The sequence below is a fragment of the Melospiza georgiana genome, chromosome 8 (assembly GCF_028018845.1).
Source record: "Melospiza georgiana isolate bMelGeo1 chromosome 8, bMelGeo1.pri, whole genome shotgun sequence".
Classification (NCBI taxonomy): domain Eukaryota; kingdom Metazoa; phylum Chordata; class Aves; order Passeriformes; family Passerellidae; genus Melospiza; species Melospiza georgiana.
In genome coordinates, this window is record NC_080437.1 from 36,757,715 (window position 1) to 36,783,200 (window position 25,486).

Here is a 25,486-nt window from a genome sequence, read left to right on the forward strand (position 1 = left end):
CCCAGCTGTGGTTGTTACACCAGCAGGGTTAGCAGGTTCCAAATGCAGGCCTGAGGAATTCTGTGCATTTCTGACACCCAAACCTCAGTGAGCGAGTCCTTCAGAGCACGGCTCCCAATCAGCACGGTGCCATTCCTAATTAAACTGATCCGTGGCAAACAAATCCCAGGATCGCAGGTCCTTTAAATGCCACTTGTCACACGTCAGGTTTCTCTCATTCTCGGTGGGGCTGGAGCACTCAGCCAGGCAGGAACAGCCCTTCAGGTGTCATTAAATCCATCTGGAAGTGCCCAACACAAAATAGCCTTGAGCAACCCGTGCAGCCCCATCACTGGGGCCAGCGTGGGCACACCTCAGGAGACAGCTGGGGGAAAAATGGGGATTTTTGGCCAGGAGGTGAAAGCCAGCTCTTTTCCACAAACCTGTCCTGTTTATGAGGAGGTGGCGGGTCCGTGGTGTGTTGGGGCCCCCAGGAATATCTCCTGTCAGCAATCACAGCCAGAGCTGCAGCCCAGGGAGTCTGTGCTGTATCTGGGCACTGCTGGCCTGAGGGCAGAGCTGGAAAATCCCCGTGGTGCCCACTCAGAGCTGGAAAATCCCCGTGGTGCCCACTCAGAGCTGGGAGCTCAGCAGCAGCACAGGGAGCAGAGGCAGCCCCCAGGCTGTCCTGAGGCTGGGCAGTCGCTGCTGAGCACGGACACATGTTCCAGGCTGCAAGGCAGGACGTTTTCCATTCCCATCTGTATGGCAGTTGTCTTCTGTCAAGTGGGCAGTTTGCCTTATCTCTCTGAGTGATCACAATCACACCTCCCTCGGGAGGGGACATTGCTGATAACAGCTATTGAATGTCCCTGCATGGCTGATAAGAACGACAGAATCCCATTGGGAGATGCGAGCCCAGAGGGAGGAGCCAAGCATTGCTGCCCAGATATAATCCAGGGGGAGGAGCCAAGCATTGCTGCCCAGATATAATCCAGAGGGAGGAGCCAAGCATTGCTGCCCAGATATAATCCAGAGGGAGGAGCCAAGCATTGCTACCCAGATATAATCCAGGGGAGGAGCCAAGCATTGCTGCCCAGATATAATCCACAGGGAGGAGCCAAGCATTGCTACCCAGATATAATCCAGGGGGAGGAGCCAAGCATTGCTGCCTGGATATAATCCAGGGGGAGGAGCCAAGCATTCCTACCTGGATATAATCTGGAGATTCTGGAACACCAGCACAGCTTCTCCCCTGGATTCCCGGAGGAACAGCAGCTGCCTCTCCTTCCCCTAGATCTTCAGAGGAAGAATACATCCTTCTCTACAGATCCCCCTTGCTCCAGCAGAACCACCCCTGACACTGCAGGAGGGCTGAGCCACAATTGCAGTGGGACTGCTGCCAACACCCTGACCCACAGGGTGTCAGGCTGTGTTCTGACTCTGGAAGGCTGGCTAAGAATAGAAAAAGAAAGAATGATAACAAAAGCTTCTGTGTTGGACAGAGAGTCTGAGCCAGCGGACTGTGATTGGGCATTAATCAGAAACAACCCCATGAGACCAATCCCAGATGCACCTGTTGCATCCCACAGCAGCAGATAACCATTGTTTGCATTGTGTTCCTGAGGCCTCCCAGCTCCTCAGGAGGAACAATCCTAAGGAAAGGATTCTTCATAAAACACATCTGTGACAGTTTGGGCTGGAAGGGACCTTGGAGATCACCCAGTGCCACGGGCAGGGCCCTTCCCCTTCCCCAGTGTCCAGCTTGGCTTTGGACACTTCCAGAGCTCCTTTCCACCCCTCAAGGTCCCTCCCAGCCCAGCCCAGGCTGGGATTGTGTTCCCCTCTCCCAGGGATGTGACACAGCCCCAGCTGTGCCAGGAAGGAATCCTGGGGGCTCTGGAGTCCGGGGCTGACTCACATACAAGGTGAGTCACTCTCCTCTCAGGTAGGAGCTATTTTTAGGACAATTACTCACTCCAAGTGTTGATGGTTTGTATGAAACAGTAAGGCATCTAAGTTCAGAGTAAAATATTGTAGAAGCCTAGCACAAATACCGTGTTTTCCTACTTTTGAGGCAATTGTCTGAAATTAATTCACATGCGCTCAAAATCCGTACACAAAGCTTGACAGTTACAAGAATTTAAAGCTAAATTTAAGGGCAGCATTAACAAAATCAGGGAGCATGGAGCATTCACAGGAATATCCAGGCTATGGAAGTGATTTAATAAATGTGGCTCGAGAGGGCAGCTCCAGGGCCTCCTGTCCTCACACTGCCCCCATGTCTCCGGCCACCCAAGGATTACAATCTCCTGTTTTAGCTGCAGCAGCCTCCCTGGTTTTTATAATAATAATTTTCCATAGCTGGATCTGATTCCATCATTTGGAGATAGCAAGGGAGCACCCCAGCCCTGGCCTTGAAACACCCTAAAAATGCACTGAAAATATCCTAAATTGCACTGAAATATCCTAATAAATGCTTTGAAACACCCTGATAAATGCATTATTCCCATCTGGCTCTCCAGAAAAAAAAGCAGCCATGCCAAAAGAAATATTTCTCAGGAAATAAAGCAACAGCACAAGGGATTACCTGGATGAAGTTTCCCAGAGCAGCACATCCATTGCCAAGTGCCAATTCCCATCCCAGGGCTTGGCTCCAGCAGCTCCACCTGGGTTTGTGCTCCTTCCTGGTGAGCATCCAACAGGCTGAAACACACAAGGGATTCATTTTAAAGTGGGAAGAGGCAAAAAAGAAGGAACCCAAGTCCTGGAGCAACTTTTGAGCAGATAGGAAATAAAACAAGCAGCAAAAGTCAGGCAGGAAATCCTGGGACTCAATGCCTTAAAATTAATGATTCAGAATGGCTTTCAACATTTTTATCAATAATAGACTAGGGAGGCGTTAATGACATTGTTGGCCTCTTCTACCAATCTAGCCAAATGAGAAGAGGAAATGGCCTCAGGTTGTGCCAGGAGAGGCTCAGGCTGGGTATTGGGGGCAATTCCTTTTTTCTAGAACCAGGAAGAGGGGGAGCTTTAAGATGGGGTTTATTGGGTATGGGGGTATTTGGGTGCAGAGAGGGAGCTTTGAGATGGGGTTTATTGGATATGGGGGTATTTGGGTGCAGAGAAGGAGCTTTGAGATGGAGTTTATTGGATATGGGGGTATTTGGGTGCAGAGAGGGAGCTTTGAGATGGGGTTTATTGGATATGGGGGTATTTGGGTGCAGAGGGGGAGCTTTGAGATGGGGTTTATTGGATATGGGGGTATTTGGGTGCAGAGAGGGAGCTTTGAGATGGGGTTTATTGGATGCAGTGGGATTTGGGTGCAGAGGGGGAGCTTTGAGATGGGGTTTATTGGATATGGGGGTATTTGGGTGCAGAGGGGGAGCTTTGAGATGGGGTTTATTGGATATGGGGGTATTTGGGTGCAGAGAAGGAGCTTTGAGGTGGGGTTTATTGGATGCAGTGGGATTTGGGTGCAGAGAGGGAGCTTTGAGATGGGGTTTATTGGATATGGGGGTATTTGGGTGCAGAGAAGGAGCTTTGAGGTGGGGTTTATTGGATGCAGTGGGATTTGGGTGCAGAGGGGGAGCTTTGAGATGGAGTTTATTGGATGCAGTGGGATTTGGGTGCAGAGAAGGAGCTTTGAGGTGGGGTTTATTGGATATGGGGGTATTTGGGTGCAGAGAAGGAGCTTTGAGGTGGGGTTTATTGGATGCAGTGGGATTTGGGTGCAGTTTGGGATGATGAGCTGGGGTGTTTTCTCCACCCTGGTGATGCTGTGGCTCCATGAAGCTCCCCCTGCTCAGGTGTGGGATGGTGCCAAGGACAGAGCTGGTGCCAAGGACAGGCTCAGAACCTGTCCCCATGCCCAGGGACACCAGGGCAGGCTCAGAGCTGGCGGAGGGCACCTCTGCCAGGTGGAGAAAACAGCCCCAGGTGCAGCCAGGCCCCCATGACAGGGCTGTGAGAGGACAGCTGGCCTGGAACATAAAAAGAAAAGCAGCTGTAGTCCTACTTTTGTCCTTTCTCCCTGCCTTGAAAAGCCTCCACACATCCCACACCTTCATTAGGGCTGCAGCTCATGGGACCCGAGGCCCCACTTCAGCTTTCAACCGTTCCAGACACAAATAATAGAAAATTTCTAACTCAAAAGGATAATCTCCTGTCAGAAAGAGAACAGCAGGCGCGGTGAACACTTTAAAAGCTTTGGAGATATAAAGATTTATTGTATTTCCCAACAAGCCAGAAGCTTTGATTAAAGGTTAAAAATAGAAAATAGGGATGGAATTAAGTTGTAAAAGATCCCCCTCAAAAAATAATTTTTATACTGTTGCTATGGTTCGAAATGTTTTCACAGTAAGCCTCATTTTTCCTTTTAAAATTGATCAGAATTAATTTTTTAATCGACTCATTGAGAATTATTTCCTAGATTCAGGACAGATTTTGCAAAGAACAGAAGGGTTTTGCAATATGACACAGAATCACAAGCCCAGGGTCCAATCCCAGCTCCAGGGATGCAGTCCCACCCTCCCAGGCTGCTCTGGGCACTTTTGGGGCTGAAGCTGCAGCGCTGTCCTTGGTTCTGGGGCTGGAAAGGATTGCTGTGTGTGCTGGGCTGTGGGCAGAGCTGCTGGCACTGGGTGTGGGGTGCAGGAAAGGATTGCTGTGTGTGCTGGGCAGTGGGCAGAGCTGCTGGCACTGGGTGTGGGGTGCAGGAAAGGATTGCTGTGTGTGCTGGGCTGTGGGCACAGCTGCTGGCACTGGGTGTGGGGTGCAGGAAAGGATTGCTGTGTGTGCTGGGCAGTGGGCACAGCTGCTGGCACCGGGTGTGGGGTGCAGGGTTGTGATGGCATTCACAAGGGTCTTATATTGAGGGAAAAGACGAGGATCTGACTCCATGTTTCACAAGGCTGATTCGTTATTTTATGACATATATTATATTAAAACTATACTAAAAGAATAGAAAGAAAGGTTTCATCAGGAGGCTGGCTAAGCTAAGAATAGAATAGAAAAGAAAGAATGATAACAAAGGTTTGTGGCTTGGCTCTCTGTCTGAGCCAGCTGGCTGTGATTGGCCATTAATTAGAAACAACCCCATGAGACCAATCCCAGATGCACCTGTTGCATCCCACAGCAGCAGATAACCATTGTTTGCATTTTGTTCCTGAGGCCTCCCAGCTTCTCAGGAGAAAAAATCCTAAAAAAAGGATTTTTCATAAAAGATGTCTGCAACACACGATTCTCTGACTCTGCCCGCCCAGCCTTCCCTGAGGGTTTGGGGCACTTGGGCAGGCACTCAAACCCTGTTTGTGTGCACAGCCCCTTACTGTGCCCACCTGACCCCAGGTAGGAGCTCAGAATAAATGGGAATAGAAGCCCTTACTGTTCCCACCTGACTCCGGGTAGGAGTTCATTTCCCTGGGATTATATATGTGTATATATATAATTTCCCTGGGATTTTATATATATATTTCCCAGAATAAATGGGAATAGAAGCCCGTGGGTGGCCCCTGAGGGCAGCACTGCAGCGAGGGCGTGTGCAGGGCCCTGAGCTGGCACAGAGCATCGCTCACCAAAGCTGCTAACACAGCCTGTTTTCTGCTCAGGCGAGCAGGATATCCTCACAGGAGGGCTGGGGCAGCTTGGAAATAGCAGATTCTTATGCATGATGTAATTCGCTGGAAGCGCCTGACCTTTTGATCTTTGCCAAATAAATGAGCAGCCCCGGGGAAGCTCAGGAGCTCTGTGCCCTCCGTGCAGGACAGGGCACCTGAAGGCATGAGGAGGTAAAGCATTGCTTTTTGTTATTTTCACTTTAATGAGCAAAGACTTGGGGGGAAAAACATGCAAGAACATATTTTAAGTGTTGGTCAAAAAATCCCGTTCAAAACACATTTGCCCAAAGGTTCAAAGAGGTGTCTGTGCAAGGTGGGAAATTCCACATGAACTGTGCTCAGCTATTAACTGAGATTGGAGAGAGGAGGAAAGGGATGTTTTTAGCCATCACATCTGCTTTCATTGGCCATCTAAAAAAGGTAACTCTGCTTTCAGAGTGATGCTGTGTGAGGATCTCTCTTCTTCCCAGGAGAATTCCTCGAAAAAGGAGTTGTGTAAGTGCTCCTGCCTCCCCTCCAGGTCTATTCCGAGCTTCTAATCTGACATCTAACACTGATTGGTGCCTCTTTCCCTCTCATGCATTTGAATTCATGCCAGATATAAAAGGAAATGGAAATGAAAAAAAAAAAAAATCTGGTTCTGCCTAGTCAGTCTTAGGAATTACCTGAAACATAACCCTGGTTGTGTCTGCAGGACTGAGGGCTGCATTTGCAGTGTTGGCAAAGCCATTATCCCAAACCCAAACCCTATCCCATGGGATCATCCAGTTCTGTCCCATTGACACTGGCACAGTAGCATCTGAGTTCCAAACCCTCTGGGTGTTCCTCATGGGCAGCTCCCCAAGCACTGCCTCTTCCTCCTTCACACAGCACCCAACTGACCCCAGCTCCCTTCTCAACACCACCCCACTCTTCTATAGCATCTTCTTCTCATTGGGTACAGCTGTGGCCTGGTAAAGTCAGGCCTGTTCCTCATCTTTGATAATTGCCCAGCTGCAGCTCCTTAGGGGTGAGATTACTTTCTACACCATCTTTATTTTCTTATATTCTATCCCCCTACATGCAGGCAATAAAAAACAGGGCCTGTCACCCTTTCTGCTGGACACCAGGTCCTGCTCATGGGGAAAATCCACATTACTGAGAGAGCTCAGCCTCCTGGTTTGGAAGGAAAAGCGAGATGGGAATGTGGGCTCAGCCTTCTGTGGGTGCTGCTGTCCCACCACGGCTCTGGCACGTGGGGAAAGAACCTCCCCACCAACAGGCATGGACCATGGAAAAGAGGGAAGAAGGGAAAACCAAACAGATCTGAGACAACATGAGAGGAAACCACAGGGACAGCAAATACAGCTGAGGATTCTGCCTGCTGATGATCACCCTCCCTTCCTCCCACCTTAGCAACACACAAAGAGCCCTTAAACATCAGCCAAGGCACTTTGGTGCTTATTGCTGATTTCTTCCTATGGTTATTTAAGTTACAAACAGGGCTACTGATTCTAAACCTGAAGTGCTAAAATGATTCCAAGTAATGCATGTCCAGCTCTGAAATCCTGAAGTTAATTTTAACAGTCGCTTTCAGAAATAGGCTGCCTTGTCCTGACAAATCCATGTGGGCCATATTGTGAGGAGAACTATCAATATTTGAATAAATTTTACATGCAGGCAAACTAAAATTATCTTTACATCGATTCGGCAGCAAGTGCTCCAGCAGGGGCTGGATGGAATGGCCAATAAATTGACAAATCCACAAAACAGCATGGGAGGAACATTAAGAAAACGGGCATCTGGCTGCTCCCTGCCATCTCCCATTTCCTGTTTAATGCACTCAGGCTGTGTGTGAGCAGAGCAGCCGTGGTTATTGCATCCCTGGGCTCACCCAGCCCTGCCCTGGCGCCAGGCTCAGCCCAGCCCCACGGATCTGCTGCTTCCAGAACTCCCTGGGCACCCTGTGCTGGGAACTCTGCTCCTCTTGGGCTGGGGATATTGCCTGCCTTGGGCTGGGGATATTGCATGCTTTGAGCTGGGAATAAATCCATGCTTTGAGCTGGGAATATTGCACAGTTTGAGCTGGGAATAAATCCATGCTTTGAGCTGGGATATTGCATGCTTTGGGCTGGGAACATTACACGCTTTGAGCTGGGAATAAATCCATGCTTTGAGCTGGGATATTGCATGCTTTGAGCTGGGAATATTGCACACATTGAGCAGGAATAATCCCACCCTTTGAGCTGGGAATAAATCCATGCTTTGAGCTGGGAATATTGCACACATTGAACTGGGAACATTGCACGTCTTGGGCTGGGAACACTGCATGCTTTGAGCTGGAATAATTCCACACTTTGAGCTGGGAATAAATCCATGCTTTGAGCTGGGAATAAATCCATGCTTTGAGCTGGGAATATGCATGCTTTGAGCTGGGAATATTGCACACTTTGAGCTGGAATAATCCCACCCTTTGAGCTGGGAATAAATCCATGCTTTGAGCCAGGAATATCCCACACTTTGAGCTGGGAACATTGCACGTCTTGGGCTGGGAATAAATCCATGCTTTGAGCTGGAAATATGCATGCTTTGAGCTGGGAATATTGCACATTTTGAGCTGGAATAATCCCACCCTTTGAGCTGGGAATAAATCCATGCTTTGAGCCAGGAATATCTCACACTTTGAGCTGGGAACATTGCATGTCTTGGGCTGGGAATACTGCATGCTTTGAGCTGGAATAATTCCACGCTTTGAGCCAGGAACAATTCCACATTTTGAGTCGGGAATGCTCCACACATTGAGCTGGAATAATTCCACGCTTTGAGCTGGGAACATTGCACATCTTGAGCTGGGAATAATTCCACACTGAGCTAGGGACATTCTACACTTTGAGCTGGGAATAATTCCACACTTTGAGCTGGGCAGTATTCCATGTTTCGAGCTGGGAATACCTCACACTTTGAGCTGGGAATAATTCCACACTTTGAGCTGGGCAGTATTCCATGTTTCGAGCTGGGAATACCTCACACTTTGAGCTGGGAACAATTCCACACTTGGCGATGGGAACAATTCCACACTTGGAGATGGGAACAATTCCACACTTTGTGAGCTCAGTGCAGGGCACCCAGAGCATGCAGGGCGAGGTGATTCACAATAAAACACTGAAAACACCACTTCAAACAGCCATTCCCTAATTCTCCATTAGAACTCACAAGGGCCCAGCCTGGGTTGGGATGGAGGGACCCCAAATCCCCCCAGAGCCACCCCTGCCATGGAAGGGACACCTCCCACTGTCCCAGGTGCTCCCAGCCCCAATTTCATTTTGATTTTTATTTATTTACACAGTCCAGTATTTCTAAATATTCAATTCAAGCATACCTTTGACGAGCAAAGCTCTCCATGCTAATAATCTCCAAAATATCCCAGGCTCCCTAAAATCTGAGCTTCAGGGAGAACAAACAGCACTGCTGCAACCTGCAAAAAGTTCATTTTTTTCACGCTGCTGCCTCTTCCATTTTCCAGCCCTATTTCTATTCCTAATTAAGCAAACTTGAGTGTGATCCAGAAACACAAGGAGGAGCGGTTGAATTTGGAGACATTAAGAGAATTTTAAATGCCGTGCTTTTAGCCTCAAAACTGAATTCAGGTGAGGAAAAAGTAAGTAGAATATATATTTTTAATCCTCCACATACCCCTCTATTAACCACAATTACAACACTTCAAAGCACATTAATTTCCTGCTTTCAAGTTCTCTATAGCAACAGTTTGTTGAAAGAGTTTGATTTCATTATATTATGCCAATACTACCCCGGTAGAAATTTCAATCTCTTTAGACAGAAAGAAGTGCAAAAAATTACATTAACAACAAACATAAAGAAAGGGAAGCTCTCAAGGCCTATTAATTTATGCCATTTTCCTGCTGGTTTTTTTTAAACTTTTTTTCCCTACCGGCTTGGTGCCGCCTCCTGAGTGCGGTTTGTGTTTCACAGGGCAGCAGCTGAGAGCAGGAGGGAAACACAGGAGTGAGCAGGGGGTGGGATCCAGGGATCCTGCCATACCTGGGGGGAATCAGGGCTCCAGTCACACCTGGGGATCCAGGGGGGTTCCAGGGCTCTCTCCTGTCACACACATCTCTTATGGAAAATCCTTTCCTTAGGGTTTTCCCTCCTGAGAAGCTGGGAGGCCTCAGGAACAAAATGCAAACAATGGTTATCTGCTGCTGTGGGATGCAACAGGTGCATCTGGGATTGGTCTCATGGGGTTGTTTCTGATTAATGGCCAATCACAGTCAGCTGGCTCGGACTCTGTCTGAGCCACAAACCTTTGTTACCATTCTTTGCTATTCTATTCTTAGCCAGTCTTCTGATGGAATCCTTTCTTCTATTCTTTTAGTACAGTTTTAATGTAATATATATAATAAAATAATAAATCAGCCTTGTGAAACATGCAGTCAGATCCTCATCTCTTCCCTCACCCTGGGACCCTGTGAACACCATCACAGCCACCTGCTCAGGCTTTAACAAGGCTGTGTCCACCTGGATATCTCTCTGCAGGTTCTGTATCCAGCCCAGGATCCCCAGACTCAAGAAGGATGTGGAGCTGCTGGAGAGATCCAGAGAACATCCTGGAACTGCTGCAGGGCTGGAGCCCCTCTGGAGCCAGCCTGGGACACCTGGGGGGGCTCACCTGGGCAGGAGCAGCTCCAGGGAGAGCTCAGAGCCCCTGGCAGGGCCTGAAGGGGCTCCAGGAGAGCTGGAGAGGGACTGGGGACAGGGATGGAGGGACAGGACACAGGGAATGGCTCCCAGTGCCAGAGGGCAGGGATGGATGGGAGATTGGGAATTGTTCCCTGGCAGGGCTGGATGGGAGATTGGGAATTGGGAATTGTTCCCTGGCAGGGCTGGGTGGGATATTGGGAATTGGGAATTGTTCCCTGGCAGGGTGGGCAGCCCTGGCACAGGTGCCCAGAGCAGCTGTGGCTGCCCCTGGATCCCTGGCAGTGCCCAAGGCCAGGCTGGGCATTGGGGCTGGAGCACCTGGGACAGTGCAGGGTGTCCCTGCCATGGCAGGGGTGGCACTGGGGGGATTTGGGGACCCTCCCACCCAAACCATTCTGGGATTCTCTTCCTTCTCTGCCCCTCTGCATGTGCTCGCTGTTACAAGAGGGACAGCAGGGACCAGGGCAGCCCTGAGCCCCCAGGGGACGAACAAAGACCTGCAGCACTCAGTGTCACCCTAACTCAGCAGATTAATTGGCAATGAGTTCTGCTTAACCACTTCTCCTAAGACAAGCTGGAAAAAAATTCAATAAAACTTGTGTTAAGCTGATTCCACGCTGCAGTACAAACAAAGTGTGAGCAGCCTAATCCTCTTACACCAGGGAACAGGCTCCTAAAGTCATTATTTAATAAGATTAAATACTGCAGGTCATAAAAATTAATTTATACAGCTGCCATGGTTTAAAAACTACTTGTCTGCAGAGTGGGACAGATTTCCTTGCCTTGCAGAGGCACAGGTGAGCACAAGGTGAGGCTGTCCTGGATCCCTGGCAGTGCCCAGGGCCAGGCTGGGCACTGGGGCTGGAGCACCTGGGACAGGGGAAGGTGTCCCTGCCATGGCACAGCACTGGAACCTCCTCTTTGAATTCAAACATTCACTTAAAATTGTCCCTAAATTGTTTTTAGAAGTCCCTTTCAGGCACAGAGGTCCTGAACTCCCTCCCAGCCACACTGATTTCACCAAAAAGGAGGAAATGAAAGGCTTAGACTTCACGAAGCCTTTTCTCTACTTCACCCAAACCTCGCTTAACCTTTTTATTCCTTACCCCAATTTACCACATTTTGCTCCTGAGAGCTAAAAGAGGGAGGGAAGAGAGGATAAATGCACCCATCATCACACTGCTGCTCACTCATGGAACTTCAGGTACTACTGTGTTAGTCTCTGAATCCAGAAAGAAAAAAAGCATTTCTTACGTTAAAAAAAGAAGCAATATAAATACATATAAATATATAAATACATATATAAAATATTTAATTATATCTAATTATACAATAGCTCTGTTTTCAGAGATATTGTATAATTATATATCATTAAATATGTTATTTATATAATTGTATAAAATATATATTATACTATTATACACTCTCTCTATATAAAATATATATATTATATATATAAATATATATGTGTGTGTATATATATATGTGTATATATATATATATATATATATGATATACAATAGCTCTGTTTTCATTTGGAGACACCAATCCCAACCCCTAAAACCCCAATCCTAACCCAGCCCAAGGCTGCCCCAGTGCTGCCAGGCGCTGTTACCTGAGAACACCCCCCAGCATAGGCAGAGCTCTGGCTGCTGCTGTGCTCCATGGAATCACATGGGAGGCTGGATGACCCTTCCCAACCACCCAATCCAGCCATTCCCAGCACTGTCCCTGTCCCCAAGTGCCACATCCCCAAGGCTGTGAAAGCCCCCAGGGATGGGCACTCCAGCCCTGCCCTGGGCAGCCCTTCCCACAGGTAAATAATTCCAAATATCCAACCCAGACCTCTCCTGGCCCAGCCCGAGGCCGTGTCCACCCTCTGACCCACCCCAAAGAGAAATGCAGCTCTGTCCCCAATTAAAACAATCCATCATTGTTTGGGCACCGCACATGAAAGAGCAGAGGCTGCAGGCACAGGCAGGATTCTCAGCACTGGCATTTTCTGAAGCAATATTTCAACCAGAGGAAAAAGCTTTCCATCACCTCCTGGAAATGCCAGCTCGCAGAGAAATAAATATCTCTTTTGTATCAAAGCGATTCCCAATCCCTTTGATAAATCTTACCACTGTGCAGTTGAAACAACCCCATGAAGGGCTGGAAGGATCATCTAAATGCATCTGAACAACTCTGTTTATTTTGTATTCTGGAGCACATCGTGCCAGCCTGCAGAGCTCCTCCATTACTCTTTAAAAATAGTATTAAAGGACATTTCCGTCTATTTAAATTATGTCTATTTTCATTTAAATGAGTTGCTAAATAACAAGCTCCATGCCAGCGTTATGCTGGAGTGTGTGACTGTGAGAAATACACTTCAAACAAAACAAATTAGGGAACCTGGAAATTGCTACAGCAGAGCAAGGACATATTTTTGGGCAAAAGTAAACAGAGAACTACGGCAAGTCATCAAAAATATGGTAATGAACCCCCCCGTGCTCCATGTGTGAGGAACAGCACATAAGGGGTGGCTCACTGCGCTCCTGTGAGGGCTTTATTTATAAAACAATGCACAGAGATGGCACTTTGCTTCCTGAACTGGAGAGGGGTTGAGTCCTCAGCCTTGGCAGGTCACTGGGAATTCCGAGCTGTCCCACACCATCCATCCGTCCATCCATCCGTCCATCCATCCATCCATCCATCCATCATCCATCATCCATCCATCCATCATCCATCCATCCATCCATCCATCCATCCATCCATCCATCATCCATCCATCATCCATCCATCCATCCATCCATCCATCCATCCATCCATCCACCCATCCATCCATCATCCATCCATCATCCATCCATCCATCCATCATCCATCCATCATCCATCCATCCATCCATCCATCCATCCATCCATCCATCCACCCATCCATCCATCATCCATCCATCATCCATCCATCCATCCATCATCCATCCATCCATCCATCCATCCATCCATCATCCATCCATCATCCATCCATCCATCCATCCATCCATCCACCATCCATCCATCCATCATCCATCCATCCACCCATCCATCCATCCATCCATCATCCATCCATCATCCATCCATCCATCCATCCATCCATCCATCCATCCATCCATCCATCCACCATCCATCCATCCATCATCCATCCATCATCCATCCATCATCCATCCATCCATCCATCCATCATCCATCCATCATCCATCCATCCATCCATCATCCATCCATCCATCCATCCATCCATCCATCCATCCATCCATCCATCCATCATCCATCCATCATCCATCCATCATCCATCCATCCATCCATCATCCATCCATCATCCATCCATCCATCCATCATCCATCCATCCACCCATCCATCCATCATCCAACATCCATCCATCATCCATCCATCCATCCATCATCCATCCATCCACCCATCCATCCATCATCCATCATCCATCCATCCGTCCATCCATCCATCCATCCATCCATCCATCCATCCATCCATCCCTCCATCCATCCATCCCTCCATCCATCCATCCATCCATCCATCCATCCATCCATCCATCCATCCATCATCCATCCATCCATCCATCATCCATCCATCCATCCATCCATCCATCCCCCAGCCCAGCCCCAGGGCTCAGAGTGGCCCAGCAGAGCTCCCCTGGCCAGCTCAGGACAGGAGGGACAGTTCTCCATGAGCTCTCCCCCCTGGAGGTGTGGGATTTCCGGGAGCTGAGTGGAGTAAAACAGAAACAGCCAACCCCAAGGAACCTTGGCATGAAGGCTGGGACGCCCAGAGCTCACCACCTCTGCTGCCATCACTTTTCTCCAGCTGGTAAAAAATATTGGGATTGAGCTCTGTAGGACTCAAAGCTCATGAGGATAAAGCCTGGCTCTGCTGGCTTAGGATCAGATTCGTGGAACCACAGAATTATGGAATCAGAGTTATGGAATCCCAGACTGATTTGGGTGAGAAGGGACCCCAAATCCCCCCAGTGCCACCCCTGTCACCCATGGCAGGGACACCTCCCACTGTCCCAGGTGCTCCAGCCCCAATGTCCAGCCTGGCCTTGGGCACTGCCAGGGATCCAGGGGCAGCCACAGCTGCTCTGGGCACCTGTGCCAGGGAACAATTCCTTCACTTCCCCAAGCTAAAGAAGCATCAAAGTTTCCTTTAAACTAAAAACCCCACTACTATACATCAGGAACTGGTAATTATCAAACACATCAGGAGCAGGTTAGAGAAGCAGTGCTTCACGTGAGGCACCGCTCAAACACCCCTCAAGGCACAGACCATCAAACAGCAGCCCTGGGAAGCTCCCAGGGAAACGTGCCTGGAATGTGGAGCTGCCAGAGCAGCTGGGCACAGCCACCCACCCCAGCAATGAGCCCTGGCCCTGGCCCTGGCACTGGGATTTTCATCGTGCCAAACCACACAGCTCCTCCCGCTCTGCAGCAAGTTCAGGCCAGGGCCTCGCTCAGCCACCTACTACGTGTTGCTTGGATATGGATTATTATTTCCCGAGCAGGATGTGGAATATTTTATTTTTGTACCAACGGATCTTGCTCACACGCAATCATTTGCATTCTTAAGGAGCCAACCCAGTCTGCTTTGTAACTCCTGTGAGCCCAGAAAAAGCATCCCCCCACTCCCTCTGTCTTGGGAACGGAATTTTCACAGCACACTAAGTATCTTCTGATTAGAATCTTGGGGTTTTTATAAAAATACAGCTCTGGCATGCCGAGGCACATTAGGCAAGACAAGGAACGAAGTCACACAGTAACAATGAAGGTCATAAATAATTAATAAATCTATGAACTGAGAGCAGGGATCAGAGCATGTGTGAGTGTTTGGGCTCAGGACAACACAAAAAGTGACTCACACATGAAACCACCCTCTGCCATGGCTGCAAGGCTGCCCCTCTCCCCTGGCAAAAAAATTCCTCCTAAAACACATAAAGGTTTTTTAACTCTGGAAGGGTTTCTACAAACTGGAAAGGTTTGGGTCTTTTTGCTGATATATTTCCAAAGGAATAAATCCATCCTCTGTAAACGGAAAGTGTAGGAAGTTTTCCCAATATAGGTAATTTGCATATATATTTACCCTCCAGAATATTGCCAGCTCCGGTGAGATGTAAAGAAACGATTCAATGTATGCATTTGGTGCTCTAGCCACGCCACAAATCATGTGCACTTAATTCAGCAGGGCCATAAACCCCAGAACTACAGGAGTAATCAAGAACCTACTTAACCTTTCCCCAGCAACCCTGCAAAAAGTTAGTGTGAAATATGTGACAATCCCCTAAAATTATAACGAAAGGGCAGCGAGAGAGGTGTGCTGTAAAGCACAATTGGCGTGAAGGCGAGGAAAAACTGGGAAAATAGAGGAAAAATTAGTTCTGGAGTCATGCTCAGTAACGGCTGATGTATGCTCACAATAAAATGAGATGCAGAATGCAAAACTCCTCGAAAATAAAAGCATAATTTCAACAGGATTCAGCCAGCAGGTCTGAGAGTTACAGGATTCCCGTGGGTTGGAGGAGAAAGGAAATGGAACTGTAACACAGAATCCCAGAACCTTAAAGGCTGGAAAAGCCCTCCAGCCCATGGAGTCCCACCGTGTGCCCAGCCCAGAGCTCTGGGCAGCCCCTGCCAAGGCCTGAGCCCCCTTTCCATGGGGAAAAAATTCCTCCTAAAACACATAAAACACATTTTAATTTAAAAAAAAAATTAAACCCAAGATCATAAAAAATTCTGAATTAATGCTCAGGTATATTCCGTTAGATTGATGGAATTGCAGGGCAGAGAAAGAAAGCCCCGGGCAGTTGGGAGGAGTTTTCAGCCAGACATGGAAGCTCAGGTGGACACAGCTATATTTCAGTACTTATACATATATTTATATATAATATCTCTATATCCGGATTCTTGCAGAAAGCTCAGAAGTTTTAATTTCTCCAAGATAACCCGGAGCCAAGTGCAGACTCTCCCCACACAAAGTCCTGAAGGCTTTCACCAGCAGCGTGGTGCTGTCCCTGCATGCACTTTTAAAATAAAGAAATAATGTAATATTTAAAACTGCAGCTCCTCAAAGTCAGACCTCAAATCTACACTTGGAAAATTAAATAGTTTGCCTCATCACAGAAGTCCCAAATGGTGAATAATTTCTGTCAGCCCACACGTCTCTTTTGTAGAAGAGGAGAATTAAAACATTCATAGGTATTTGTAAGGCGAAATACAGATTGACTTGCAGAAAATCCATGGCACAGCATGGCTGCAGGTGGCACTTGGAGGTAATTACTGCAATTTCTTCTGCAATTGCACAGCCAGGTCAGGGAACCTGTGCATTATTTAGTACATTTAGTGTGGGAAATGTGTCCTGCTCTCAGGGCTGGGGGGGTCTCAGGACAATCCTGCAGCCAAGGCAGAGCCCAGGGCTGAGATGCCAGAGCACACAGAGCACACAGAGCACCCCAAAGCAGCCCAGGGCACCCCAAAGCAGCCCAGGGCTGAGATTCCAGAGCACCCCAAAGCAGCCCAGGGCACCCCAGCCCCAGTGCCAGGAGCAGGATGTGCCACAGGAAGGGTGGGAAGATGGGAACAGCCACACTCAGGACAGCACCTGCCCACGGGGTTTGGCTGCCCAAGCACTCAGTGATGGAACCAGGAGCACCCAGGCCAGCTCCTGTCAGTCCCTCTGAGCCAATCCACTGACAGGCTTAACCTGGAATGGGCTGGAGAACGACAGAAAACTGTTTAAAAAATAAATAACTCGGTCCGGTGTTTGCCTCTCACCTCTGAGATACTTCTCTTCTGAGAAGTCTCCTAATTTCCCAGCCTTTCAAATTTTATCTCTACAAGTCTCCTCCAAACCTTGAACGGCAACAATTAAAATCTACTTGTTAGAAGTGCATTAGGAACAAAGGGAAATAGGAAAGGTCAGGGCTGAGGAGCTCGTGAGCCTCCCCCAGAGCAGGTAAGGAGCTGCTTTGACAGGAGGCTTCATCTCAGCTAAATAATGCGTTCTGTTCTGGAGTGGGGCACAAATGGAAGCATGCAGAGCTCAGAGTCTGGGGGTGGGTGGCTTTGGGCTGTAATTTTAATTAAGTGCTCATCCCTGCATGCAGTGCTTGTATTTCTGTGCTGTTGGAGGCAGATTTGGGGTGGTTGTGCTGCCATGCCAACCCCGCCGCTGGGAACAGGAGCAGAACACAGGCAGGGAGCCCCTGGAGCCAGCACTGACCCCCTGTGCCAGTGGCCAGCGCGCTCTGCTGTGCCAGGGCATCCCCTTGGGGTGGAATTGCCTTGGGGCAGCAGAGCACAGCCCGAGGCTCCCCAGCCCCAGGGCCACCAGCACCACTGGGACCGTGTTCACAGGGCTCTGGGGGAGAGGGGAGAGACCAGGATCTGGCTCCACGTGTCACAAGGCTGATTTATTATTTTATGATATATATTACATTAAAACTATACTAAAAGAAGAAAGGATTTCATCAGAAGGCTGGCTAAGAATGGAATAGCAAAGAATGATAACAAAGGTTTGTGGCTCGGCTCTCTGTCCCAGCCAGCTGGCTGTGATTGGCCATTAATCAGAAACAACCCCATGAGACCAATCCCAGATGCACCTGTTGCATCCCACAGCAGCAGATAACCATTGTTTGCATTGTGTTCCTGAGGCCTCCCAGCTTCTCAGGAGGAAAAATCCTAAGGATTTTTCATAAAATGTGTCTGCAACAACTTCCAGCCCTGCCCCATCTCATCCCATTTCCATCCCAGCGTGGGGGTCCAGGGGAGCTGGCCAAGGGCCGGGGCAGGTGGAGGATTTGCTCTCCATGGGTTTCCCCAAGCAGCAGCCCTCCCATGGTTTGTGGTGCCCCCAAAGCCAGGAGGAGCCTCCACAGCTGAGCAGGGCCAGGAGTGATCCCAACCTTCCCAAAGAGCCAGAGCCCAGCCAGGGCAATGTCCTACCATTCCTTCATCACCAAAAAGGGCTCTGCTGGATCCTGGTACAAGCCATTCCCATCCCAAACACCCTCTATTTCAGTGCCAAACCCTCTCCTGGGCACAGCAGGGACAGAGAGCCTGGCTGGGCACTGGGATCCAGGAGCAGCTGTGGCACAGCTGGGCTGAGGATGCCCTGCCGTGGCACAGAGAACACACAGGAGGTCAGGGCACAGCCAGGGCCTTGGGGAGGCTGAGCTGGAACAGAGCTGGGCAGAGCTCCAGAATACAGCAGGGATTGATTCACAGCATCTCCTCCATGGATGCACCTTGGGCAGCACCAGAGCCCAGCCAGGGCTGCACCCAAGATGAACCAAAATGGCCCCAAAATGCACGGCCGGGCACGGGCTCTGTCCCTGGGATCAGCTCTGCTCCATTTGCACCTTGCAGTTCATTGTCCCATCCCAGCTTTAGCCCAGGCAGTCCCACCCTGCTTGTTTTTCTCTCTGCAGCCCACGGGGTTTGTGCTCCTGGGCTGAGATTTGGGTCATTTGTCCTTGGTGCCCAGCTGGAGCAGGAATTGTTTTGTGTCCCTGCTCTGTGCACAGAGCTCAGCATCCCTGATGTGAGCCCAGCCCCACACACTGAAGCAGCACAGAATGGGAAACAGAGAAAAGCCAAACCTGAGCAGCCCTGCGTGTGCAGTCACACCCAGGAGGGGCAGGACGTGCCACATGGCACTCTGCTGACCCAGCAGCTCTCAGTAACTCACGGGCACAGCTCAGGCCTGGGCACAGCCCGGAGGGTGCCCGCTGCTGCAGCACACTGCACTGACAGCAGAGCTGGAGAGGCTGTAAATAAATGGATTTTATCCTCTCCTGTCAGTCTCCCAGGGACAACACGGGCTATTTCAGGAACACCTGCAGCATCAAGGACCACTCGGAGGGAAGAGGGACGGGAGGTGCTCAGAGAAGAGCGGGAGCTGCCACGCTGCTCCTCAGCGGTGATGAATGGATCCAAGAGCTGCCCAGCCCCTGCCCTGCGCCACAAACTGTGACAGCACAACAACACTGTTACAGACACATTTCATGGAAATTCATTTCCTTAGGATGTTTCCTCCTGAGAAGCTGGGAGGCCTCAGGAACAAAATGCAAACAATGGTTATCTGCTGCTGTGGGATGCAACAGGTGCATCTGGGATTGGTCTCATGGGGTTGTTTCTAATTAATGGCCAATCACAGTCAGCTGGCTGGGACAGAGAGCCGAGCCACAAACCTTTGTTACCATACTTTTCTATTCTATTCTTAGCCAGCCTTCTGATGAAATCCTTTCTTCTATTCCTTTAGTATAGTTTTAATATAATATATATAATAAAATAATAAATCAGCCTTCTGAAACATGGAGTCAGATCCTCATCTCTTCCCTCATCCTGGGACCCCTGCGAGCACCATCACACAACACAGGTGATTTCTATAGTGCACACAGCCTTTCCCCTTCAAAGATAACCAGAAAAACCCCCACTTTGTTCTCTCCTCACAGAAACCACTCATTTCCCAGCTCCAGAGACATGAATATTCATGGCTACAGTTTGCAGGGGGGGCTCCCCTCCACTGCATCCCAGTTTCTGAAGTGAAATCTAAACTTCTGCTAAATTGCGGACATCCAATGGATAGTTTGCTTTTAATTACTTTCCAAAGTGCTTGCTGTCTGACACTGAGGGATGCATTCTTCAGCTGGGTGATGCATTTATTTACTGCGCTGTGCTTTTGGAATGTGCAGAATGTTTATAATTAGGCTGTGTAACCATGCGAGCCTTCAGCTGGTGTTTGCTGGGTTTAGAGCAGGTTTGTTCTGCGTTTCCAGAGCAGGAGCCGCCGCCACACGCCACGAACGTTGTGCACTAATCTCTGTGCTTCCAGGCTAGGGGAAAATAAAACACTTTAAAATTCCAATTGTGGCACTGGAATGCTGCCAGGTGCCGGGCAGAGATGCCAGATCCAGCCAGGGAGCTGGGGCATGGCAGAGCTGTGACAAACAGTGACACCAGCATGGCTCAGAGGGACCCGGCAGCTCCAGCTCCTCCTGAACTGGGATGGGAGATGGGCAAAGACCTCTGTGGCATCAGGAGCACGGCCCGGGCTGCAGAAGGTGTCCCTGCAGGGGCCTCTGGGGTCCTTTTCAAGGCAAACACCCTGGGGTTCCAAAGGCGAGCCTCCCTTCCCTTCCCTGGGCTGAGCCCGGCTGGTGGCAGCGGTGGCAGCAGTGCCAGAGGTGACAGCAGTGTCCCAGCCCAGGGATAAGGCTTTCCCTGCTCTCACAGGCACAGCACAGCTCAGTTATCTCACCCAGCCCTGCCAAAGCCATTTCAGGCACACACAGTGCCTGCTCTCCTGCCCAGCAGAGGCACCGGCACCCCTGGCACCAGCCTGGCACCCTCTGCGCAGCTCCTGCAGTCACAGCACCCCACAACAGCCTAATTCCTTGCAGCTAGGTAATTTGTAATTTATATAAAGGATGGGCTCGTTTCCCTCATTATTTCACACGCCCATTATTTTTAAATTGTTCTTGTTGGTTTCTGCTCTAAGAAATCCACATTTGGTGTCAGGTTGGACCATCTGTTAACACACATGTGATTTCAAAATTCTCCCTCATGTCATCCTGCAGCAGAGTCCCCACCCATATGTGATTATCTCAGCACACAAATGTTCACTTGCACCTCCCCAGCTCCCCGTAGCAGTGTCCTGGTGAGTGCTCAGGCTCTGCGTGAGCTTCCCTTAGAACACAGGCTAAAGTGAACCCAGGCCACAGATATAACACACAAATCAAAGCTTTGCCACCTTCCCATGCTGCTCTTACAGCTGGAGCCAGAGTTATGCAATATGTGACTTTTCTGCTCAGGAACTCAAAAATTATTAATGGAATACCATCTTCATTAATAATCACTTTTTCCTCCAAAACAACCTCACAAACCCCCTCCAACCCCTCCACAATCCAGCAGGACCCTTCCTTTGCTGGGGCAGCAGCTTTGCCCCTCCTGGGACAGAGCTACTGCTTTGAGCATCCTCCTGGGAATGTCCCACAGCTGCAGGATCCCAAATGGTTTGGGTGTGAAAGGACCCCAAATGCCCCCCAGTGCCACCCCTGCCATGGCAGGGACACCTCCCACTGTCCCAGGGTGTCCCAGTGTCCAGCCTGGCCTTGGGCACTGCCAGGGATCCAGGGGCAGCCACAGCTGCTCTGGGCACCTGTGCCAGGGCTGCCCGCCCTGCCAGGGAACAATTCCCAACTCCCCATCTAAATCAATATCCCAATATCCCATCTAAATCAGTATCCCACGATCCCATGGATCCCTCCTTTGCTGCCCCATCCCATTGCAGCTCCAATCCCCTCCCAGGCACAGCTCTGGGGCTCTCCAGGATTTCCCCCTGAGCAGCTGGCAGCAGATGGAGGAGCTGCAGAGCCCGAGGGCTTGGGGAAGGGGTTTGGCTCTTTGTGGCAGGGACAAGGTGAGCTCGGGGCTGAGGGAGCCCAGGTCCCTGTGCCAGCCCTGGGGAACAGCCCCAGCCAGGAGCAGTTCCTGCAAAGCCTGCAAGTTCCAGGTGCAGGCAACGACACTCCATCATTTTCCTTCTCTCCTTCTGAGATTTAAATAGGTCAAGTCCCTCGCTCAGCGCGGCGCAGGAAATTGTACATCGCCACAATTGCGTTGCAGAATGGATAATGGGCCCATTTAAGTGTTATCATTAGAGAAACGACAGCAAAATACAGCTGGGCGAGTCCTCCCCCTTCCCCACGCACTCCTGTGCTCTGATGCCTGTGAGTTATTCCAATCTGCAGCTCTTTGCTTCCCATCACTGCCTCTCAAGCACACCGACGAGAAATTGGATTAGATGACGTGCTGGAGAGAGCACTGTGCCCGTGCAGCCGTGCTGAGCCTGCCAGTGAGCTGCACGTGTGCCCAGGGGAGGCACAGAGCCTGCTTGGGTGTGTGCAGGGATAAAACCTGCCCAGGTGAGGCACAGAGCCTGCCCAGGTGTGTGCAGGGATAAACCCTGCCCAGGTGAGGCACAGAGCCTGCCTGGGTGTGTGCAGGGATAAAAACCCTGCCCAGGTGAGGCACAGAGCCTGCCCAGGTGTGCAGGGATAAACCCTGCCCAGGGGAGGCACAGAGCCTGTCTGGGTGAGGCACAGAGCCTGCCCGGGTGTGTGCAGGGACAAAACCTGCCCAGGGGAGGCACAGAGCCTGCCCAGGTGTGCAGGGATAAAAAACCTGCCCAGGTGAGGCACAGAGCCTGCCCAGGTGTGCAGGGATGGAAAACCTGCCCAGGTGAGGCACAGAGCCTGCTTGGGTGTGTGCAGGGACAAAACCTGCCCAGGTGAGGCACAGAGCCTGCCCAGGTGTGCAGGGATAAAAACCCTGCCCAGGTGAGGCACAGAGCCTGCCCAGGTGTGCAGACACAAACCCTGCCCAGGTGAGGCACAGAGCCTGCCCAGGTGTGTGCAGGGATAAAACCTGCCCAGATGAGGCACAGAGCCTGCCCAGGGGTGTGCAGGGATGGAAAAACCCTGCCCAGGTGAGGCACAGAGCCTGCCTGGGTGTGTGCAGGGACAAACCCTGCCCAGGTGAGGCACAAAACCTGCCCAGGTGAGGCACAGAGCCTGCTTGGGTGTGTGCAGGGATAAAAACCCTGCCCAGGTGAGGCACAGAGCCTGTCTGGGTGTGTGCAGGGATAAAACCTGCCCAGGGGAGGCACAGAGCCTGCCCAGGGGTGTGCAGGGATAAAACCTGCCCAGGTGTGCAGGGACAAACCCTGCCCAGGTGAGGCACAGAGCCTGTCTAGGTGTGTGCAGGGATAAAAACCTTGCCCAGGTGAGGCACAGAGCCTGCCCAGGTGAGGCACAGAGCCTGCCCAGGTGTGTGCAGGGATAAAAAACCTGCCCAGGTGAGACACAGAGCCTGCCCAGGTGTGCAGGGACAAACCCTGCCCAGATGAGGCACAGAGCCTGCCCAGGTGTGCAGGGACAAATACTGACCCTGCACAGGGGACAAAACCTGAGCCTGCAGCAGCTTTACAGCACCACCACGGTGAGCAAAAACCCACAGATCAGGGGGGCAAAACCCCAAAACAGAGCAGTGGGTCCTCTCACAAAAATAACGAGACAAGGAAAGGAGACAGTAAAAGAGAAGCAAACTCGCATCCTCACCTCACTTGGTCTGAGGCAATAGCACTCCCTCTTAAACTGCACCCCCATCCAAACCAGCTGCTCACACACAGCTCTGTCACAGGGGAGGCAGGAAGGAGAGGGAGATCACATTAATGAGAGCTGAGAATGTTTAACCGGATAGTGTTAAACAGGAAAAATGAAAGGCAGAGCTGTCACCACAGGGCCTGGCGAGCCATGGGCTGGAAGGGCTGGGGATGGAAACAGCTCTGAGCCACAGGATAGGGAGCTGTGGGATCCCTTCCATGGCTCTGGGACCACAAATCCCACCTCAGGGACACCTCCCACTGTCCCAGGTGCTCCAGCCCCAGTGTCCAGCCTGGCCTTGGGCACTGCCAGGGATCCAGGGGCTGCTCTGGGCACCTGTGCCAGGGCTGCCCACCCTGCCAGGGAACAATTCCCAATATCCCACCCAGCCCTGCCAGGGAACAATTCCCAATTCCCAATATCCCATCCAGCCCTGCAGGGAACAATTCCCAATTCCCAATCTCCCATCCAGCCCTGCCAGGGAACAATTCCCAATTCCCAATATCCCATCCAGCCCTGCCAGGGAACAATTCCCAATTCCCAATCTCCCACCCAGCCCTGCCAGGGAACAATTCCCAATTCCCAATCTCCCACCCAGCCCTGCCAGGGAACAATTCCCAATATCCCACCCATCCCTGTCCCCTGGCACTGGGAGCCATTCCCTGTGTGCTGTCCCTCCATCCCTGTCCCCAGTCCCTCTCCAGCTCTCCTGGAGCCCCTTCAGGCCCTGCCAGGGGCTCTGAGCTCTCCCTGGAGCTGCTCCTGCCCAGGTGAGCCCCCCAGGTGTCCCAGGCTGAAGCACCAAGGCCAGCAGGTGTCCAGCCCCGTGGCCAGCAGGTGTCCAGCCCCGTGGCCAACACAAACCCCAGGACAGCAGGGCTGGGCTCCCACCCTGCTGCGCCTCCCCAGCACAGGGAGCACACCTGCCCCAGGTGTTCCCTCAGTGGGAGCAGCCCTGGGGAAGGAGGGGCTGCAGGCAGCTCTGGGGCTGCCCCGGGGACGGTGCCAGCCCAGGAATTCGCCCCCGTGGGTGCCGGGGCTGTGGGGAGCTGCCCCCACCCCGCAGCCCTGGCAGATGCACACGGAGCTGCAGCAAAGTGTGAAATGAACTGTCAGTCAGCAGGGCTCAGCTCTGCATCCTCGCTGCTGCTCATACCCACCAGCTCCCAAAAACAAAACCCTGCTCACAACCAACAGGGCTGCCGGGACATTGGATTGTGGAGCAGGTTTGGGACGCAGCGGATTTGGCTTTGCCACTCCTTGCCAAAGAGAGCTCCAGTCAAATCCTCTGCACTGATCCTAATGGAAAATGCTAAAGGAGAGAAAATGAGAATGTTAAACCCTACTAAACGGATCCAGCTGATTTGCCATGCAACGGGGTTTATTCTTTAGTGATACTTTTCCTGACTGAATAAATTAGGACGCTTAAAGGCTGCATCCCAATGATCCTGATTAGCTGTGTGACTCGAGGGATGTCTGAAGGATTCAGATAACCAGCACTTGGGATTACACTGAATTTCTGGGTGAATTTGGGATTCAGGAGGAATTTCAGACGATCCCCAACGTGGATAATGAGGCAGCACATGTTCAAGGCTCGCCTACATCAAGGAGCTGCCCAGGAGCCAATTCTGCATTTTCTGTGTGATGCACCCACAACAGAGAGTGAGGGTGAGCTAGTAATGCTGGAGAGAAGCACAGAGCGCCTCTGGGGAAGGGTTTGGTTTGTAATTCAGGGACAGGAGCAGCACACAGCCCTGCTCCTGCTCCTGCTCCCCAGAGCCCCCAGCTGGGGTCACCCCACAGCACCCAGGGAGGAGATGGGTGGGAAATGATGGAGCTGGGGGAGCTCCTGCCCCTCACAGCCCCCAGAGGGCCCAGACAGGCTCAGCCCTGGGTACAGGTGTGGGGCTGGGGTTCCAGGGGAACAGGACCCAAACCCACTCCAAGAGCTGGGGAGCATCACAGAGCAGGGGCCCAGGAGCTGGAAAAGCCCTCAGGCCACG